The sequence below is a fragment of the Pan paniscus genome, chromosome 7 (genome assembly GCF_029289425.2).
Source record: "Pan paniscus chromosome 7, NHGRI_mPanPan1-v2.0_pri, whole genome shotgun sequence".
Lineage (NCBI taxonomy): Eukaryota > Metazoa > Chordata > Mammalia > Primates > Hominidae > Pan > Pan paniscus.
The window spans coordinates 24,897,400-24,917,859 of NC_073256.2; positions in this window are offsets into that span (position 1 = coordinate 24,897,400).

The window sequence follows — 20,460 nt, forward strand, 5'->3', positions numbered from 1 at the left end:
CTGGGTCCCATGTCAAGTTTTAGGGATGCTGGAGCCAAAACCAACCAAACCAAGCAAACAGCAAGCCAACCTTCACATAGGGCTGGGCGCGGTGGCTTACGCCTGTAATCCCAGCACTTTGGGAGGCCAAGGTGGGGGGATCACCTGAGGTCAAGAGTTGGAGACCAGCCTGACCAACATGGAGAAACCCTGTCTCTACTAAAAATACAAAATTAGCCTGGCATGGTGGTGCATGCCTGTAATCCCAGCTACTTGGGAGGCTGAGGCAGGAGAATCATTTGAACCTGGGAAGTGGAGGTTGCAGTGAGCGGAGATCTTGCCATTGCACTCCAGCCTGGGCAACAGGAGCGAAACTCCATCAAAAACAAAAACAAAAACCTTCACATAGAAGTTTATGGGATCTGAGAATAGAGGAACACGGCCTTAATCAGCCTACAGTATTCTCTAGGACCTATCATGGCCCTCACATGGCTTCTTGGCCCTGTAGAATGGCAGACAGCGGGTGGGAATGAGGCCACCCTTCAGGAGCCACCTGGATGGACAGTGATATCTGACAAGATTGGGCCTCCCACCTAGAACCAGAGTGAAAAAACGATGCTGAGGATGAGGACAAGATACATCCCACCCAGCACCACACAAACCCCCTGGGGCTCTGATGCCACCCTAGGGAAAAGGGAGAGGATGAAAACTGACTCTGCCACTCCAGGAAAAGAAATGGGACGTTAAATAGAAGTTAAATTGAGCTATGAAAAAAAATCAAGATACATATTTTTGCACATTTGAATTCGCAGATAAAGATTCATACCTGCTCTACCTGTTCCTCCATGACTCAAGCATTGCCCTTATTTAGCAAAAATGAAGTCAGGTTTGGCTTGGAAACTTCAACTCACCATTGGCAATGCAGGAGTCATCAGGGCGTGTCTCCGCTGCTTGCCAAGGCAGAATAAAGATGAAAAGAGGCTGGAATTGGGAGCAACTGATACCATGAGATCACAGCTGTGGCACATTAGAATTGTGGGGTGGGTGCTGGGGAGCTCTCTATTGTGAAGGGGCAGGGAAGGGGACCATTGCTCAGATTGCTGGGACTATGGTCATATCCATGCCTATGAGACTGGAATTATCCTATACTCCTACTCCAGCCAGGATTCCCTAGACAAATAGAAACCCGTGTCTACTATATTCCAGGCATTGTATTGGATGCCAGGCACCTTAAAGGGTGAAAAAGACATGGTGTCTGGCTTCAGAGTATCCATTCCAGGGTTCCAAACAGATGCTTTCAATGTGCAGTGGGGAGTAAGCATGGTGGGAACATTAGGGGAGGAGAGTTTGGTTAGTTTGAGGGACCAGGAGACCTTTCCAGAAAAGAGGACTCCTAACCTGAGTCTTGGAGGCTAAGCAGGAGCTCATTACACCAGACAAGATGACTGGGGAAGAAATTGCTGCCAAGGACGTAGCCTGAGCAAAGGCATGCAAGGGAGGGAGGCAGAGCATGCAGAAAGGACAAGGCATTTAGCGTTGCAGGATTGTCAGGTGAGGTTAGGGAGCGGGGATACATGAGGTTGGAGATGGAAGTTTGGGCCAAGTCATGGTGGGTCTTGAATGCCATGATTAGGAATTTAGCCTCTATTCTGTAGTTGATGGGGACCTGCTGACAGGTTTTCAGCAAGAGAGCGGGATAGCCAAGTTTATATTTTACAAAGATGTGTCTGGATGCAGAGGTGCAGTAAGAATACTAAGCCAAGATGATTGTCCTGAAGTCCTCTTGTGCTATCCCGGTTCCAGTTAAGTCCTCAGATTAAACCAAGGGCTTCACAGACCAATCACCAAGTATTGCTTGTTGAAGGAGGTCCAAAGGAGGGCTCAGACTAGATGGGAACAGTCTGGAATCAGAAATAATCTGAGGCTGGGTGCAGTGGCTCACGCCTGTAATCCTAGCACTCTGCATGGCCAAGGCAGGAGGATCGCTTGAGTCCAGGATTTCGAGACCAGCCTGGGCAACATGGTGAGGGCAACTGTCTCCAAAAAAAATAAAAATAAAAGAGAAATGCTCTGAGCCCAGGGCCGGTGCTTAGGTTGACTTCTAATGACTGGGAAGAGCAACAGTGCCCTCCTTGGCTTCCAGAGCTCTGGCCTATTTCCCCTCTGGCAACCTCAAGCTCTAGATTGCTCGTCTTCCCTGTTTCCTCATCTGGCTGCTATGTGGAATTTCTAGTTCCAGGCCCTCTAACCAGCCCTATCCAACCTCCACCCCCGACCCCCAGGTGTGGCAGTGATAACTCTGGAATGAGGTAGCAGGCTCTCTAGCCGGTCAGGGCAATGGGGTCAGGCAAGCTCCAAGTTTCAGCCCCAAAGCATGGGAGGAAGCTTTAGTTGGCCTCTGGAAGAAGGCGGATTCTTACTTAGTCAGAACTGCGTTTTCATAATTAACAGTGTGTCTGGGTCTTCCAGGGATTGCAGGAACTCAATATTGCCTCTCTCTAAATGATTTGGCTGCATTTCTGAAACACTGTTCTCAGTTCCACTGGCTTCATTCTGGCTCTCCCAATTCATTATTCATGCCTGCGTTTCAGATTTTCACATCCTCACAGCCATTGGCGGCCCAGCAATATTGGCTGGGAAACGGAGGGGTAGGAAGAAGTGGGGCAGCACACAAAAGAGGGGGCGAGAATCAAAGATTACAAAAAGGGCCCCGCAGAAGGTGTTGGGGACACGCAGCAGTAGGGCAGGTCTGCGGATGATATGACTTGGGGATGCATGGGCTGAAAAGAAGTCAGAGAAAAAAAGCTTTGAGAGATGAGAGGACTCAAAGAGAGAAGTGTGGCACTGCCCTGGAAAAGGAAATTATGTGACATGATTACGAGATCAAAATGCAGCTCTTGCTGTTGACTAAATTAGTTTATCTCTGCAGCACAGCGCTGCGCTGCAAAAGAGGAATCGTAGCCCACTGCAAACTGGCAAATGAGCTTGCTGTGCAGAGTTCCAAGGGAGAAAAGAGCTGGCTTCGCTGCTGCCGTCCCGCAGTTTTCTTAGGAACCATGAAGATTTCCTTTAACGATAGCTCCTTCACTCCACTCTCTCAATCTCTTCACCCTTCAGGTTGGGTAGTCCAGCTAATTACGTTGATTGTTCCAGCAGATTCTGCTGGGGCTGCGGTCCTAATGTCTTACGCACATGGAACCTTCCATTAAAGACGGAACGGGTGGGCAAGGCAGACAGCTGAGGAGATAGAGCCGGTCCCACGGGCACCTGACTTGACAGGAGCAAATCTAAGTAGGGTTCACACTATGGAGACCTCAGAGGGCACGGAGTCTCAACCGGGAGCTTTAAAAAACATACCCAGATCTGTGTTTCAGCCCCAGAAGTTTAATTTAATTGGTCTGGAGTAAGGCTTTTGCATTACTATTTTTAAAAAAAAAAAAGTGAGTCTAATGTGCAGCCAGACTGCAGACCTCCTGACTTAATCCAAACTTTTCATCTTCCAGATTAAAAAAAAAAAAAAAAAAAAGAACTGCAGCCCCCAACAAGGTCTCCTGACCCCAGGCCAATGCTCTGTCTGCTAAGGTAGAAGCCTCTCAGCATGAGTGCCTTCACGACACAACTTCTGACCCTTCCTATGAAGAGGTGACTGAGCCGTCACTCTCTGACACGTCTGTTTGGGGTTTAGCAGTCTCCAGAGAGGTTAATTACAGCCTGCTGAATATTTTGTAATAGCCTAAAGAAAGTAACACTATTGAAGGTTAGACATGTAAATAACACCTCTTACATGGAAACACATAGATCGATATTCTCCAACACAGAAACACACACATGCCTGCATGCGCACACAAAAAGCCTATTCCTTCACTTGTGTTAGATAGCAGGCGGCTTTGTTTCTGAAACGTAGTGACTGCTAATAGTAAAAAAAATAACATGGAGCGGAAAACATGAACAAAGGGAGCTGCACAGCTGATACTCCATTCTGAAAGCTTTCTCTTTGATCCTGGCTAGGGCAGGGCGTTTCTTAGAACGTTTTGAACTTCATACACATCTGACTGGCCATGGTAAAAGTGAACACTGAGGTGGAGAAATCCAACAAATAGATGCCCTTCTCTCCTTACCGGAAGAATTCAGTTTCCTGACAGCTCGCAGAATTGCAAATGTAGAACACACTGTATAGCTTTCTCTTTTTAATGTTTAACTCAAATGGCTTTCCCTATTTCTTTTCTTTATTATCCATAAATATTAATAGAATAGCTTTGCAGGCTAATAATACTCAGGACAAATATTCTCTAGTAAAATAAAAATAAGCAATTAATTTGATTTCATACACGGCTGACTGCATTCTATGTTAGAAGATCTTTTGGCCACATTTAGGTGCAAGAGGACAAGAAAACAGATGAACTAGCTGAATGTGGAAATGGCATTCTTGAACATTGGTTTTTATTCACTCCCAAGCCCTGTGGGGCATGATGTAGAATAACAGTTCCCACAAGGATCACTGGGCTAGCTCCTCCCTGAGCACACGGAATGCTTCCACTCACATCCTAAACCATAAACCATGGAAGATGAAAATAGCGTCTCATAACACACCTGGCAGTTGGCAGCATTCAGTCCCGGGAGAACTATCTCCCCCAGATGCTGCAGTGGGAGGCTTAATTTATACATGCTGTGGAATTCATATTCATGTGCTCGCCATTTAGGCTTCATTATGTTTACAAATTCTCTTCTGATGAATGAGAAGTCACTAAACACCCAGAGGAACTGTGAATGTAGAATCAGAAGAAAAACAGAGTATACCATCCACGACCGTAAATGCCATCTGCATGCACAGTATTCTGGGGTCTAAAACCATGACATCAATTCCATTTGTGCAGTGCAGTTACCTAAGGGTACAATTTGTAATTATTTATCTTAGAAAAGGACAGTGGAGGCCAGGCGTGGTAGTTCAAGCCTGTGATCCCAACGATTTGGGAGGCCAAGACAGGAGGCTCGCTTGAGCCCAGGAGTTTGAAACCAGCCTCAGCAACATAGCAAGACCTCGTCTGTAGAAAAATACGAAAATTAACTGGGCCCAGTGGCGCATGCCTAAAGTCCCAGCTACTTAGGAGGCCAAGGTGGGAGGATCTCCATTGCACGCCAGCCTGGGCGACAGCACTCCAGCCTGGGTGACAGAGTGAGACCCTGTCTAAAACAAAAAAAAAAAAGGCTGCGCACAGTGGCTCACGTCTGTAATCTCAGCACTTTGGGAGGCCGAGGTGGGAGGATCACCCAAGGACAGGAGTTTGAGACTAGCCTGGTGAACATAGTGAAACCCTGTCTCTAATAAAAATACAAAGTTAGCCGGGCATGGTGGCGCATGCCTGTAATCCCAGCTACTCAGGAGGCTGAGGCAGGAGAAAAACTTGATCCCAGGATGCAGAGGTTGCAGTGAGCTGACATCAAGCCATTGCACTCCAGCCTGGGCAACAAGGCGAAACTCCATCTCAAAAAAAAAAAGAAAGAAAGAAAAATTGTGTAGAACAGACATCCTATGGGTACATTATTGAGATCTGCATGGCTGCAGTGGGCAATTTCAGAACGCACTTTGAATGTTTTCCACGTACAAATCCTCCCAACGCTCTATGAAAGAAAAGCGAAATTTCACCCGTGACTATAAGACTTCCATGGGACTTTGGAGTCAGTGCAAGAGGCCTACAAGGAATGCATCAGCCGTCACCTGCAAGCTGAACCGGTGATATTACACGACGGTGCACTCTTTTCTCAGCATCACACATTTTCTCATGACAGCCACTAGCGTTTAGAAATTTGAAACATTAAAAAATATTTTTAAGGAGGACTCTGTACTTGAAGGGGCTAGGAATTATTGGCATAGAACTTTAGGCCTTGATGATTCATTTATTTGTGTTTTGGTGTATTCCCAAAACTGTTGTGAGGAAAGTCTTGTTTCTCTTCTGTATGGGTTTGTTTGCTTGTTTTTGGTGGATGAGGCATCTATTCAGAAATCATTTTTTGTTGGGCCCCTTAATTTTCATAAAATAATGCAAAGACATGTGTACTTTAATTAGCACCATCAAGCTTCCGATTTCAGTTTCTTGCCCCAGAGTCCACCATGCACACTTTCTCCTACTATGCCTCATGGGGGCTGTCTTACTTGAAACACCCAATCTTTAAGGTGGGAAAATGCACCAAGCCTGATAAGTGACTCTACTTCCTGGTTCCAGACCCAGTGATTGTTCCATTTGGTGTGGACATGACCCATGCTGGTCCAGATTATATTTCATTAGTGAATTTTCTAAATTTCAGTTTTCTAAGTTCAATACCAATATTTATTCATTTGGCCTTGGTAATTTTTTTTCTTTTTTCTTTTTTTTTTTTTTTAAGACAGAGTCTCGCTCTGTCACCCAGGCTGGAGTGCAGTGGCACAATCTCGGCTCACTGCAAGCTCCGCCTCCCGGGTTCATGCCATTCTCCTGCCTCAGCCTCCCACGTAGCTGGGACTACCGGTGCCCGACACCATGCCCGGCTAATTTTTTGTATTTTTTTTTTTTTTTTAGTAGAGACGGGGTTTCACCACAGGATGGTCTCGATCTCCTAACCTCATGATCCACCCGCCTCGGCCTCCCAAAGTGCTGGGATTACAGGTGTGAGCCACCGCACCCTGCCTTTTTTTTTTTTTTTTTTTTTTTGTCTTTTTAGATGGAGTCCTGCTCTTGTCACCCAGGCTGGAGTGCAACAGCACGGTCTTGGCTCACTGCAACCTCTGCCTCCCCAGTTCAAGCAATTCTCCTGCCTCAGCCTCTCAAGTAGCTGGGATTACAGGCACATTCCACCATACCCAGTTAATTTTTGTATTTTTAGTAGAGACAGGGTTTCTCCATGTTGTCCAGGCTGGTCTGAAACTCCTGACCTTAGGTGATCCCCCCACCTCGGCCTCTCAAAGTGCTGGGATTACAGGTGTGAGTGACTGCGCCCGGCCAGGCCTTTATAAAAAATTATAGATTCCGGGGGTACATGTGCAGGTGTGTTGCATGGATATATCGCATAATGGTGAGGTTTGAGCTTCTAGTGTACCCATCACCTGAATGGTGGACATTGTACCGAACAGGTAATTTTTCAACTCTTGCCTCCCTCCCCTTCTCCTCCGCTTTTAAAATCCCCAGTGTCTATTACTTCTCTCTGTATGTCCATGTGTACCCATTGTTTATCTCTCACTTAGAAGTGGGAACATGCAGTGTTTGATTTTCTGTTTCTGAGTTAATTCACTTAGGATAATGACCTCCCCATTATTGTAAGTGAAGTAACTCAGGCGTGGAAAACTAAAAACTGCATGTTCTCACTTCTAAGTGGGAGCTAAGCTATGAGTACTCAGAGTTTGTATACAGAGTTCTATAAAACACTTTAAAGACTCAGAAGGCAGAGGGTAGGGAGGGAGGCTAGGGATAAAAAGCTACATATTAGGGATAATGTACACTACTTGGGTGACAGGTGCACCAAAATCTCAGAATTCATTATAGAATTTATCCACGTAACAAAAAACCAGTTGTATCCCAGAAGCTATTGAGATAAAAATTTTAAAAAATAAGAACACCACCCTGTCCTTGGGGGAAAAAAATAATGGCCTCCAGTTCCACCCATGTTGCTGCAAGAAAAAACATGATTTCATCCTTTTTTATGACTGCATAGTATGCCATGTTGTATATATACCACATTGCTTTATCCAATCATCCATTGATGGACATTTAGATTGATTCTGTCTTTGCTCTTGGGAATAGTGCTTTGGTAGACATATGAGTGCAGGTGTCTTTTTGCTTTTTGGTTGTTTGTTTGTTTTGTTTTGAGACAGAGTCTCACTCTGTCGCCTAGGCTAGAGTGGAGTGTCACGATCTCAGCTCACTGCAACCTCCGTCTGCTGGGTTCAAGCAAATCTCCTGCCTCAGTCTCCTGAGTAGCTGAGATTACAGGTGCCTGCCATCATGCCTGGCTGATTCTTGTGTTTTTAGTAGAGATGGGGTTTCACCGTGTTGGCCAGGCCAGTCTTGAACTCCTGACCTCAGTCTTGATCTCCTGACCTCAGTCTTGATCTGCCCACCTTGGCCTCCTAAAGTGCTGGGATTACAGGTGTGAGACACCATGCCAGATCAGGTATCTTTTTGATAGAATGATTTCTTTTCCTTTGGGTAGATATCCAGCATTGGGATTGCTGGGTCGAATGGTAGTTCTATTTTTAGATCCCTCAGGAATCTCCATACTGTTTTCCATAGAGGTTGTACTAGTTTACACTCTCACCAAGAGTGTAGAAATGTCCCCTTTTCTCTATATCCACGCCAACTGTTGTACTTAGACTTTTCGATAATAGCAATTCTGACTGCTGTGAGATGGTGTCTCATTGGGGTTTTAATTTGCACTTCTCTGATGATTAGTGATATTGAGCATGTACTCATGGTTTTTGGGCACTTGTATGTCTTCTTTTGAGAAATAAATGTAAAGTAGAGAATTTTTTTTCTTCTTGCCTTATGAGCTCTGCCTAGAATTCATGCCTAGAATGGTACTTGGTATATGCTAAGTGTCACTTCTCATTCTTGTTATCAGGGGATGCATTCAGAGCTGCCAGTGGCCCTGGGCCCCCTCCACACGAAGAAGCTGGAAAGAATGAGGCCATGCAAAAACAGAGGCTGAGATGAGAGGTGGAGGGAGAAATCTGCCCCCATTCCTGGGAAAACTTCCTTTCTACGTTTTGTTTTCATAGGCTAATACATCCCTTTTCCTTGTTTAATGTAACTTGATTTGGAATTCTGCCATTTGTAATAAAAAAGTTCTAATAATAATAAAGTTCATGATGTTATTTGGCAGATGCTGAGATGTGAGCAAGAGAAAAGAGTCAAGAATCAAGCAGGAATATCGAGCAAGGTGGACTCAGTGACTCACAGAAAACACAGGGAGACAGGTTTTGGAGATGATGATGATAATAATGATGAACTTAGTTTTGGGCAAAATGAGTTTGAGGATCTTTGAATTTTCCCATGTGGAGCTGTTCCATTTGTTGTTTGGAAACATGGATAGAAAACTCAGGAGAGAGTTCAGGGATGAAGCTGTAGATCTGGGAGCCAAATGAACAGAGCTGCAGCTGAAGGCCATGACACTGCAAGAGGAACAGAGTGGGACTAGAAGGAGACCAAGGACTGGGCAAGGAACAGAAGCAGGCAACATGGCCTTGAGGGAGCACGACAAGGAGAATCGGCATGTGTAAGGTGAGAGAAGTCACAAGGGCTAGTTCTAATGACACATAGAGTGTTGTTGTGCTCTTGGCCAGGTGTGGTGGCTCACACCTGTAATCCCAGCATTTTGGGAGGCTGAGGTGGGTGGATCATTTGAGGTCAGGAGTTCGAGACCACCCTGACCAACATGGTAAAAAACCATCTCTACTAAAAATACAAAAAAAATAATAATAATAATTAGTGAGGCATGGTGGCTCACATCTGTAATCCCAGGTACTCAGGAGGGTGAGTCAGGAGAATCTCTTGAATCTGGGAGGCACAGGATGCAGTGAGGCCAAGATTATGCCACTGTACTCCACCCTGGGTAACAGAGTGAGACTCTTCGGAAAAAAAAAAAAAAGCCCAGCACAATGGCTCACACCTGTAATCTCAGCACTTTGAGAGGCCAAGGGGGGCGGATGGATCACTTGAGGTCAGGGGTTTAAAACCAGCCTGGCCAAATGATGAAACCCTGTCTCTACTAAAAATACAAAAAACTTAGTTGGGCATGATGGCAGGTGCCTGTAATCGCAGCTACTTGGGAGGCTGAGACAGGAGAATCGCTTGAACCTGGGAGGCAGAGGTTGCAGTGAGCCGAGATAGTGCCACAGCACTCCAGCCTGAGTGACAGAGCGAGACTCCATCACAAAAGAAAAAAAAAAGTGTTGTGGCACTCTGGATGCAGACACTGGAATGGATGAGAGTTTTGAAGAGGCATTGCATTTTACAAGTAGTTTACTGGCACCCCCTGAGAGAAGATTTCAGTTTAGCAGGAGCAAATCCCAGACTGCACAAGGCTGAGAAGGATGGGAGATGAGAAGGGGGAGGGGAGGCACAAAAAAAAGGGAAAGGTGTGGGAATTCCAGAGTTTGGTGAAATCAGATCGCCTCTTGTTTTTCTTAAGAATAATTGTGACGTAAGCACATTTGCATGTTGAAGAGAAGTCAAAAGACAAAAAAAATACATCAGATGAGTAATTATTGACAAAACAAGTTAAAAGAGGAAGTGATAAAGGAAAAAGGAACTAGCTTCAAGGAGGGGAAAATATATTCCCTTATTTAAGACAAGAGGGGCTACACATATCTGAGAGGTGTTAAAAGATGAAAAAAAAAGACAAAAGGGCAAGAGAAAATGACCATGATGAACTAGAGAAAATTTAATGTAGAAGAGTCAATGTTAGCTGAAATTCCATCCAATGATCTCCATCTCATTTTCTCAAAGAACTTAAAACAGAACTACCATTCGGCCCAGGAATCTCATTACTAGGTATATGCCCAAAAGAAAATAAACTGTTCTACCAAAAAGACATGTACACCTGTATGTTCATCGCAGGACTTCACGGTAGTGTCAGTGGTGGACTGCATAAAGAAAATGTGGTACATATACGCCATGGATTACCATGTAGCCATAAAAAAGAATGAAATTGTGTCCTTTGCAGCAACGTGGATGCAACTGGAGGCCATAATTCTAGGCAAATGCAGGAACAGAAAACCGAATACCATATGTTCTCATTTATAAGTGGGAGCTAAACAGTGGGTACTCATGGACATCAAGATGGCAACAGGCCAGGCACAGTGGCTCGTGCCTGTAATCCCTAATCCCAGCACTTTGGGAGGCCAAGTTGGGCAGATCACTTGAACCCAGGAGTCTGAGAACAGCCTGGGCAAAATGTCAAAACCCTGTCTCTACAAAATATACAAAAAAAATAGCTGGATGTGGTGAGGTATGCCTGTAGTCTCAGCTACTTGGGAGGCTGAGGTGAGAGGATTGCTTGCGCCTAGGAGGCAGAGGTGGAAATAAGCTGAGACTGTGCCACTGCACTCCAGCCTGGGCGACAAAAGAGAGACCCTGTCTCAAAAGAAAATTTAAAAGATGGCAACAATAGGCACTGGGGACTCCTAGAGGAGGAAGAGAAGGAGAGGGGTCAGAAATGAAAAACTAACCATTGGGTTCTATGCTTACTACCCAGGTGACAGGATCAATGGTACCCCAAACCTCAGTATTATGCAATATATCCACATAACAAACCTGCACATGTACCCCCTAAATCTAAAATACAAGTTGAAATTATTTTTAAGAAAGGATTTTGATCTCAGGAAGGTAGGTGACAAAGTCATGGGCTGCCTGACAGAGGGCTAAGGTGCTGAGTGGAAAATATTTGGAACTGTTGTGAGAAATTAAGTTTATTATAACTTTGGAGAAGCCCTGAAGTTAGAAAGCATGAATTGGTAGTACATCCAGCTGATTTTTTAACAGCCCAAGATAAGAAATGGCAAAAAGCACAGTCGTGTTTTTCCAGTCTGATGGGAAGTCAAGGAACAAAGCAATCTAGGGTACTGGTGAGTGTTACTGAGTTAAGGGAGCACACTTGTCTAATTTCTCAGCCTGACATAGGTGACTTGTCTGGTTCTCTGCAGATGCTGAGTAGCACAGTATCTGGCACAGAAGGGTCAGGCAATAAAGATTTATTTCACTGGATTAAAAAAAGGCATTCTTTAATTTTTATGATGGACTCTTTCATCCACATTCAGCTCTGACACGTAGGAGTCACTTTTATTTCTTTCCTACATTTGTTCTGTCGATCTGATTTAAAAAAAAAACAAGATGTTTTCGGAATCATCCCTGTGGAGAGATAAGGTGGTGATGGCAATGGGAAAATGCAAAGTAGAAATTAGAAAGAAATACATGAATATATTTGCAGTAGCATTTGAGGAACTGGGAACGTTTAGTGACTGTGTGTGTGAGTGTGTGTGTGTGTGTTTTCTTCTAAGCACAAGTGCTGATGTTCTGAGATGAGGTAGTGCATCATGAATCATACACAGAAAGGATTTATGAACCAAAAAAAAAAAAAAGAATGAGATGGTGGGCGAGGAAATCTGGGGAGAATATAGGGTGGCCAACTGTCTCAGTTTGCCTGGGACAGAAGGGTTTCCCAGGATGTGGGACTTTCCGTGCTAAAATGGAAAAGTTCCCAGAGATTCTGATTTAATTGGCCTGAGGTGTAGCCTTGACTTCTTACGTGCAGCCAAGATTGACAACCCTTGAGCAGAGCTCAGGAGACACAGCCTAGGTCAGTGATTCTCAAATTGCAATGTGCCTAAGAATGGCCTGGAGGTCTTGGTAAACAGCTTCCAGGAGCCCAGCAGAGTTTCTGATTCAGAATGATTTTTCACCTTAACGTGTGAGAAGAAACATGGCCAATAATACTCAATATTCATTGCTGCATAAATAGAGTCATTTCAGAACTCCTGGAGACTTCGTGGAAAATGGCACCCTGGAGAACACTCTGTGAATTAACATTTGTTTTATATTGGCAGACTGAAAATTGTTAACTCCACAAACTGTACATATTTCTAAATTGGGCTCTTGGAGGACTTCTAAACCTTGCAAGTAATTGATCTGAAGCTAAGGGCATAAGCTTAGCCTTTATGACAACATCTTGTACTATTCTACTGCCCTATTTTTAAAAATATATATATATTTTTATATATATATAAAAAATATAGTACTTTCATTAGGACCTGAAAGAGTTGATCCTAAGTCTACTGACCAGCTTTCTTGCAGTATAATCCACAGAAAAATTCAAGAATAACTGATTCTGTTTTCCTATCCTTGCCCCTTGATGCCCCAGCTGAGGAAGCACTGGTGAGAATCACCCCCTCTCACTGATGTTAAGTACCAGGTGAAACCTTTATGCGTTTCAAAGGCTGAAGAAAACATAAAACAAAGGCGGCCTTGCCAGGGGCAGTGGCTCACGCCTGTAATCCCAGCACTTTCGGAGGCCGAGGCGGGTGGATCACGAGGTCAGGAGATCGAGATCATCCTGGCTAACACGGTGAAACCCCGTCTCTAATAAAAATACAAAAAATTAGCCAGCTGTAGTCCCAGCTACTCGGAAGGCTGAGGCAGGAGAATGGCGTCAACCCGGGAGGCGGTACTTGCAGTGAGCGGAGATCGCGCCACTGCACTCCAGCCTGGGCGACAGAGTGAGACTCTGTCTCAAAAAAAAAAAAAAAGAAAGAAAGCAACAACAACAACAACAAAAAAGGCAGCCTTATTAGCCTGCTTTGGCGCTGATCTGAATTAAAAGCTGAATAAATGCATAAACATAACAAGAACACTAGACAAAATCCAACAGAAAAGAGACATATATGTCAGAAACATAGTTATCCCTAATGTGCAAATTTGCGTGGCCTCCTAAGGGTCTGGAATGAATGGAGGCTCCTCTTCAGTCTTCCTTAGCATGAGCCAAAGAATTCAACTTCATTGAATCAACAGTGGTACTGGTGGGTGAATACGTAGGGGTAACAAGTGTATTCGAAACTTCTCTAGGATACGGAATTTGCACAGAACCGTTGGAGAAGTAGCGGCAGGAATAAAACAGAAACACTAAACGCAAGGAAAAGAGGTAGGTCCCCAGCATTTGGAGTTGATGGCTACTGTTTTACGTTGCGGGATTCTAACCAACATTATGAATTACTTACAGATCCATTCAAATTCTTGTTCTGAACCAGTGGGACTCAAGCTTGGCTGCATATTGAAATCACTGGTGGAGTTTTTTAAAAACCTGGTGCCTGGTCCAATCCCAGAGACTCCGATTAAATTGGCCTGGGGTGTAGCCTTGACTTCTCAGGTACAGCCAAGATTGACAGCCATGGAGCAGAGCTAAGAATTGCCTGGAGGGCTTGGTAAACAGTTGCCTGGAGCCTATCCTCAGAGTTTCTGATTCCGTAGGTAAAGGTGGGGCAGGAGTTTCTTTATTTCTAACAAGCTCGCTGGTGATGCTGATGCTGCTGGACTGAGAACCACGCTTTGAGGACCCCTAGCCGAGGTGTACCATGTTACCATGTGCTGAGGCAAGGAAACCATCCAGCATTCCTTGTGGCCCTCTCAAATCAGCGACAGAGCTCCCTGGATGCTCTTTTGCGTGTGCTTGAAGGGCAAGTTGTGCATTTTATTTGCTCAAGTCACTGAAGCCTGCTGAAGTGGGACAGCCTCTTCTTTTCCAGCCTCAAAATATAGGGGCTTCAGTCTTTGCTGTTCTTGTTTTTTATTTATTTATTTATTTATTTATTTATTTTTCTAGAAGCCATCTAATTTCCCCTGTGGTGTCAGATAATCCCAAAGAACATGGTGTCCTGGGCATACATGAGCCAGCTGCCTGGAGTCCCTCCTACCTACTGGCACTCCAACTATCGAGGGAAGCCTTCTCTCTGTCCTCTGCCCCATTCTGATCTGCGGCCTCACTCTGCGCTCTGAATCTGGCCTAATCCAATAAGCAAGACCCACAGGGCATTGGGAATCCTGCCCTAGATAAGGACCATCATGCACAGAGAACTGTAGTGGCCAAGGTAATATTAATAGTCATAAGTCATAGCTACCACTTGCGGGACACTTGTTCTGCCAGAAACTGCACCAACACTTTACACGCATCACTTAATTTAATCCTATGTTAACCTTGAAAGATGAGAATTATTATGCCTGTTTTATAGATGAGGAGACTGAGGCTCAGAGACAGTGACTTGCCCAAAGCTTTGGAGCCATGAAGGGAGATGGGATGCATAGCTGGGTCTGGCTTATAAGTGCATGTTTTCCCACCGTACCCTTCTGCCTCTCTGGCTACTGGTGGGATGGCATTGGGGGCAAGAACGCTGGACGCTGGCTGTTAAATGGTGTGGTGTCCACTCCTAGATGCAGCTGATGGATGGCAGCCCTCGGCAGGTTGCTGGCCTGACCCCACCCTGGGTGCCTGTCCTCAGATCCTTATCTACAGAAAGAGGGGCTTTGTCTAGATCACTGCAGCCCTTTCTTGCTCTGCCTTTCTAGAAGTCTCTCTGTGACTCATGCAGCTGTGCCTCCTTTCCCGGGACTCTGCCCTGCCTGGTGATGACACAGCACGTTCAGCACATTTGTTTCCAGGGAGAGCACTCTCCAGAAGGAACCAGGGTCAGCTCCTGTGGCGCCACTTGGTCAGGCTAGCTGGAGGTTGTGTCAACGTCTCGGAGAGCCCCTTGATTACAGTTTATAAGCCGGTTGTAAAGTGTCCATTCTCGGGCGAAACTTGGCTTTCAGTTCTCTGAGATGGCAGAGCATTGCGAACTGGTCACTTTGAAAGCTGAGGGAGAGGTGGACGGAAATCAGGTCCGCTCCAGGTGGCAGCCCCGCCCTTGCTTGTCAGTCCCAGAGCAGCTGCTGTGGGGTGTGCCCTCCCAGGAGGGGATGGGGCAATGCTGCAAGCTTGCACCAAGCTGGGAGCAGTTCTCTGTAGCTCTCTCTTCTCCTAGGGCCAGTAGGAGTGGGTGTGCTGATGGGGGCTCTTCTTACAGATTTTTGTTATGATAGCTACTAATATCATGAGTTGTTGCTACTGACAATACATAGGATGATGTGTTACTTTCCTCTATGACGACTGCATTTGACCTTGAATTAGGAAACTTACATTGGAGTTGGCCCTTTCATTCAAATGGGCCTCATTCCTCATCTATTACATGGGAAGAAGGAGTGAAATAAACCCCGATCTTATCCTCTGTGAAAATTCTACACCAAACACAAGAGCAAGCACACAAATTGAGAAACGTGGGGGCACAGAGAGTTACCTGAACAATATAAAGATTTTCGTTGTTGCAGTGATTTGTTTTTATACATTTATTTTATTTACTTTTTAATTTTACTTTAAATTCTGGGATACATGTGCAGAATGTGCAGGTTTGTTACATGGGTATACATGTGCCATGGTGGTTTGCTGCACCCATCAACCCATCATCTAGGTTTTAAGCCCCGTATGCATTAGGTGTTTGTCCTAATGCTCTCCCTCCCCTAGCCCCCCACTCCCTGACAGGCCCCGGTGTGTGATGTTCCCCTCCCTGTGTCCATGTGTTCTCATTGTTCAACTCTCACTTATGAGTGAGAACATGCGGTGTTTGGTTTTCTGTTCCTGTGTTAGTTTGCTGAGGATGATGGTTTCCAGCTTCATCCATGTCCCTGCAAAGGACATGAACTCATTCTTTTTCATGGCTGCATACATTTATTTTTAAAATTGCAGTAAAATACATATAACGTAAAATTTACTCTTTTAACCATCTTTAAGTGTACAGTTCAGTGACATCAAGGGCATTCACACTGTTGTACCACCATCACCATCTGTCCACAGAACTCTTTTCATCAATACAAATATTTTAGCAGCGTTGGCATAGCACTAAAAATAACATCTCAAAAATCAATAGTGTTTTGAATTGATAAACCTCCTTTGGAGGAATTTAAGGCATTTCACAAACATTATCTTGTTTGTCCTCGCAATGGCCTTAGACAGAAGCAGAGAGAATAAGAGAGTGGTCAGTTGAGACAGAGAGAAAGAAGGAAAAAGAGGAGAAAATGCAATTTTGCCCAATTTGTAAATGACCCAGAGAGGCTTAATGAAACATCATGGGTCTCACAGGTATCGCATGGATGATGATCTTAGAACCTGGATGTTTGGTTATTAGTTCAATTTTTAGTTTTCCAGGCTAGACTATGATGTCACTGGGTGATTATAGCTTCAACCAGAGAGGGGAGGATATATTTTTAATGTTACAGGACACCCATGCCTGTATCATTAAAAAGGGGCTCTCCATGCCTTTCAAGATGGTTTTTCTTCGTGGACACATTGTTGGGATGGGTGTGTCAGTCTGGGAGTGGGGACTGGGAAGAAAAGGCAAGTTCTGGCAGAGGCCAGAGTAGGTTAGATTATTCTCCCAGGTTCTGTCGGTTTCTGGGCAGCTGCTAATAGGAGGATTTGGGTTGTAAGACCTGACTCGGTTGTAAGGCCGAGAGTAAAGCTCTCACCTGTGCAAAAGCTTTCATGGCCTGGGAATTAAAGTTTCATGGCTCCAGCCTGTTTGCGTGTGTGTGTGTGTCTAAGAGAGAGAGAGAGAGAGACAGAGAGAGACAGAGAGAGACAGAGACAGAGAGAGAGAGAGATCAGATATAAAAGAAAAAAGTGTGATTTTTTCCTGGCTGTGAATGAGGGATCAGTTGAAGAAATTAGAAACTAAAGTTGATAAACTGTATTATTTATTTATTTTTTAACTTGGTGAGTCTTTAAAGAACTAACTTTCTTTGGTGGAGAAGACAACAACAACAACAAATTGTGTTCATTTAAAACTGCGTTTCAGGTTAGACATGGTGGCTCACATCTGTAATCCCAGCATTTTGAAAAGCCGAGGCAGGCTGATTGCTTGAGCCCAGGCATTCAAGATCAGCTTGGGCAACTTAAGGAGATCCTATCCCTACAAATATAAGAAAAATTAGCTGGGCTTGGTGGTATGCATCTGTGGTCCCAGCTACTTGGGAAACTGAGGTGGGAGATGTGCTTAAGCCTGGGAAGTCGAGGCTGCAGTAAGCTGTGACTGCACCACTGCACTCCAGCCTGGGTAACACAGTGAGGCCCTGTCTCAAAGAAAAAAAATGTATTTCAATTGGACTTAGTCTTTTTGTTACTGGAAAATTTTACAATACGTTTCTGGGAGGAAGAACATGTTACTGCTCCTGGTGCAAGGTTTGAATTCCTAAGATCCAGGAACAAAGATGCATGTAAACTTTGATTAAAAGACAGAAATGAACCTGAGAAACAGTCTGGCAATTAGAACCAAGCCAGCAGGGTACTGTTATTTAGCCTGGAACATCCTTTCCAAGTAAGTGGGGAGAAGGGCGCTGCTTCTTAGTGAAAGGAGTATATAATTAATTGGTCTGGTGGTCTCCACTCAACCAGTGATATGTGTAATTGGTTTCTCACTGAGAACAAAGGGAAGCACACAATAAATGCTAGCTTTGTTGTTGTTGTTGTTAGCTCTGCAGCTGGCTAAGCTCTGGTGAACCCACAAGAAGACCAAGAGTAGCTGACTTCAAATCTCCTTCCTTCCTTTATTCACTCACTTTCTTAAGAACCTGCTATGCACCGGGCACTGCGCTAGAAGATGGTACAAAGGGTTTCAGGCTTGGCCATGAATGAGTTTACAGACCAGCAGAGGGAGAGGAGACAGATATGCCAATGTATCAGTGCAACCAAACATCATCGATGCCATGAAAGACACATACGCAGACAGTATAAGGAAGGGAGTGATTAGTTTGTTTGGATGGTGTATAAGGAAGTAGAGAAGGCTTCTGCAAGAGGTGATGTCTAAGCCGTGTTTTTAAAAATGTCAGTGAGAATTTCCCAGGCAGGAGGAGTTTGGGAGGATAGGTGAGAAGCACTGCAGGGAATGGTGTATTTGTTTCTACTGATAAAGACATGCCCGAGACTGGTTAATTTATAAAGAAAAAGAGGTTTAATGGGCTCGCAGTTCCCTGTGGCTGGGGAGGCCTCACAATCAGGGCGGAAGCTGAAAGGCACGTCTTATATGGCAGCAGACAAGAGAGAATGAGAACCAAGTGAAAGGGGCTTCCCCTTATAAAACCACGAGACCTTGTGAGACTTACCACCATGAGAACAATATGGGGGAAATTGCCCCCATGATTCAATTATTTCCCACCAGGTCCCTCCCGCAACAGGTGGGAATTATGGGAGTCACAATTCAAGATGAGATTTGGATGGGGACACACCGCCAAACCATATCAATGTTGAGCAACTGAAGTGAAGGTTCACACTCCACAGAGGTTCTTTATGAAATGATTGCTGAACGGAATGGGGTCACTGGCAAAATGTACTGCCTGGGGGAGAGGGGCTCAGATGGTCAGGCATCCTCAGAAGAAAGGAGGAAGGTGGAATGAATAATGGCAAGAAGAAAAGTGATGAAACAATAAATGAGAGTAGTTGGATGATAAAAGAGTACAAAAAGGTGGAAAGCTTAAGAAAAATCTTCTATTAAACCTCCGAAGAAGAATTACAAAGCACCCAGAGTTAAGCCAAATGATCAGCAGACAGGCCTTTCCAGTTCATGTTTTCATTTTTAATTTTTTTCTGTGACATCAGAAATTCCTGCTAACCTTTCCACTTTAAAGCTGGAGATAACATGGCCTGTATCAGGCAAAAATCCTCAACAGAACTAGGATGATGCCATCTAGGCGGCACAGTCTCTAAGACTAGAAGCCATCATTCTCTTTGTATCAGATCCAGCCTGGTCCCACTGCCTGCTGAAGCTGCACCCCCAGAAGAGACGGAGCCCCTGGATGTCTCCAAGGGGCAACAACCAGCCCATCCTCTGTCCTGTGCCTGTAAACTCCTTCACCTCCATCTCAAGTGTTCGCCATGATCCCAGGTTCCAGGAGGCTGGGAGGATCAAAAGTCTCAGATAGCAGAAAGCCCACAGAATCTAGCTACCACCGGGAGATCAGTTGCCTTTTTTTTTTTTTTTTTTTTTTTTTTGAGACAGAGTCTCCCTCTGTCACCCAGGCTGGAGTGCAGTGGTACAATCTTAGCTCATTGCAACCTCTGCCACCAGGGTTCAAGCAATTTTCTTGCCTCAGCCTCCTGAGTAGCTGGGACTACAGGTGCTGACCACCACGCCCAGCTAATTTTTGTATTTTTAGTAGAGACAGGGTTTCACCATGTTGGCCAGGCTGGTCTCAAATTCCTGACCTCAAGTGATCTGCCCACCTTGGCCTCCCAAAGTGCTGGGATTACAGGTGTGAACAGGTGTGAGCCACTGCGCCCAGCCGAGACCAGCTGCCTCAATTGTCAGTTTCCTCCTCTCTCCCCTTCTCAGGTCTATCATGGCAGAATTTGTCCCAGAACATAAAACTACAGAACACCCGAGTTTTGATGTGAGAAAAGAGCCTAGGCATCTCCTAATTTAATGGGCTTCAAATGGTTTGCCTCAGTTGTCCTAAGCAATAAAAATAATTTGAGTATGTAACCTCAATTGATGTATATTTATTCATTTATAAATGACATACTTCTGTACTAGTATACTTTAAGACATAGACAAAAATTATATTTAAAAAGAAAAATAAATAAAAGTGATAATATTTTCTCCTGTGCCTTAATGGATTAGCTTTGTTCCTTTTGGGATATGTGAATCTGTTTTGGAGACAACTTACCTAATTCAGCCTGATCTGCTAATCTCCTCCGTAACTCTCCACCAAGAGGAAATTTAACCTTTTCATGAACACTTGGAGGGACACCCAATCCATTTTTGGAAACATCTAGGCGTTTCTTGATTACCATGCTCTGGATGGCCAAATCGGGGGGTTTTCATGCAGTATCACACCTGGACTTCGAGCCACAAGTGAACACTTCTCTGGGCGCCTCACT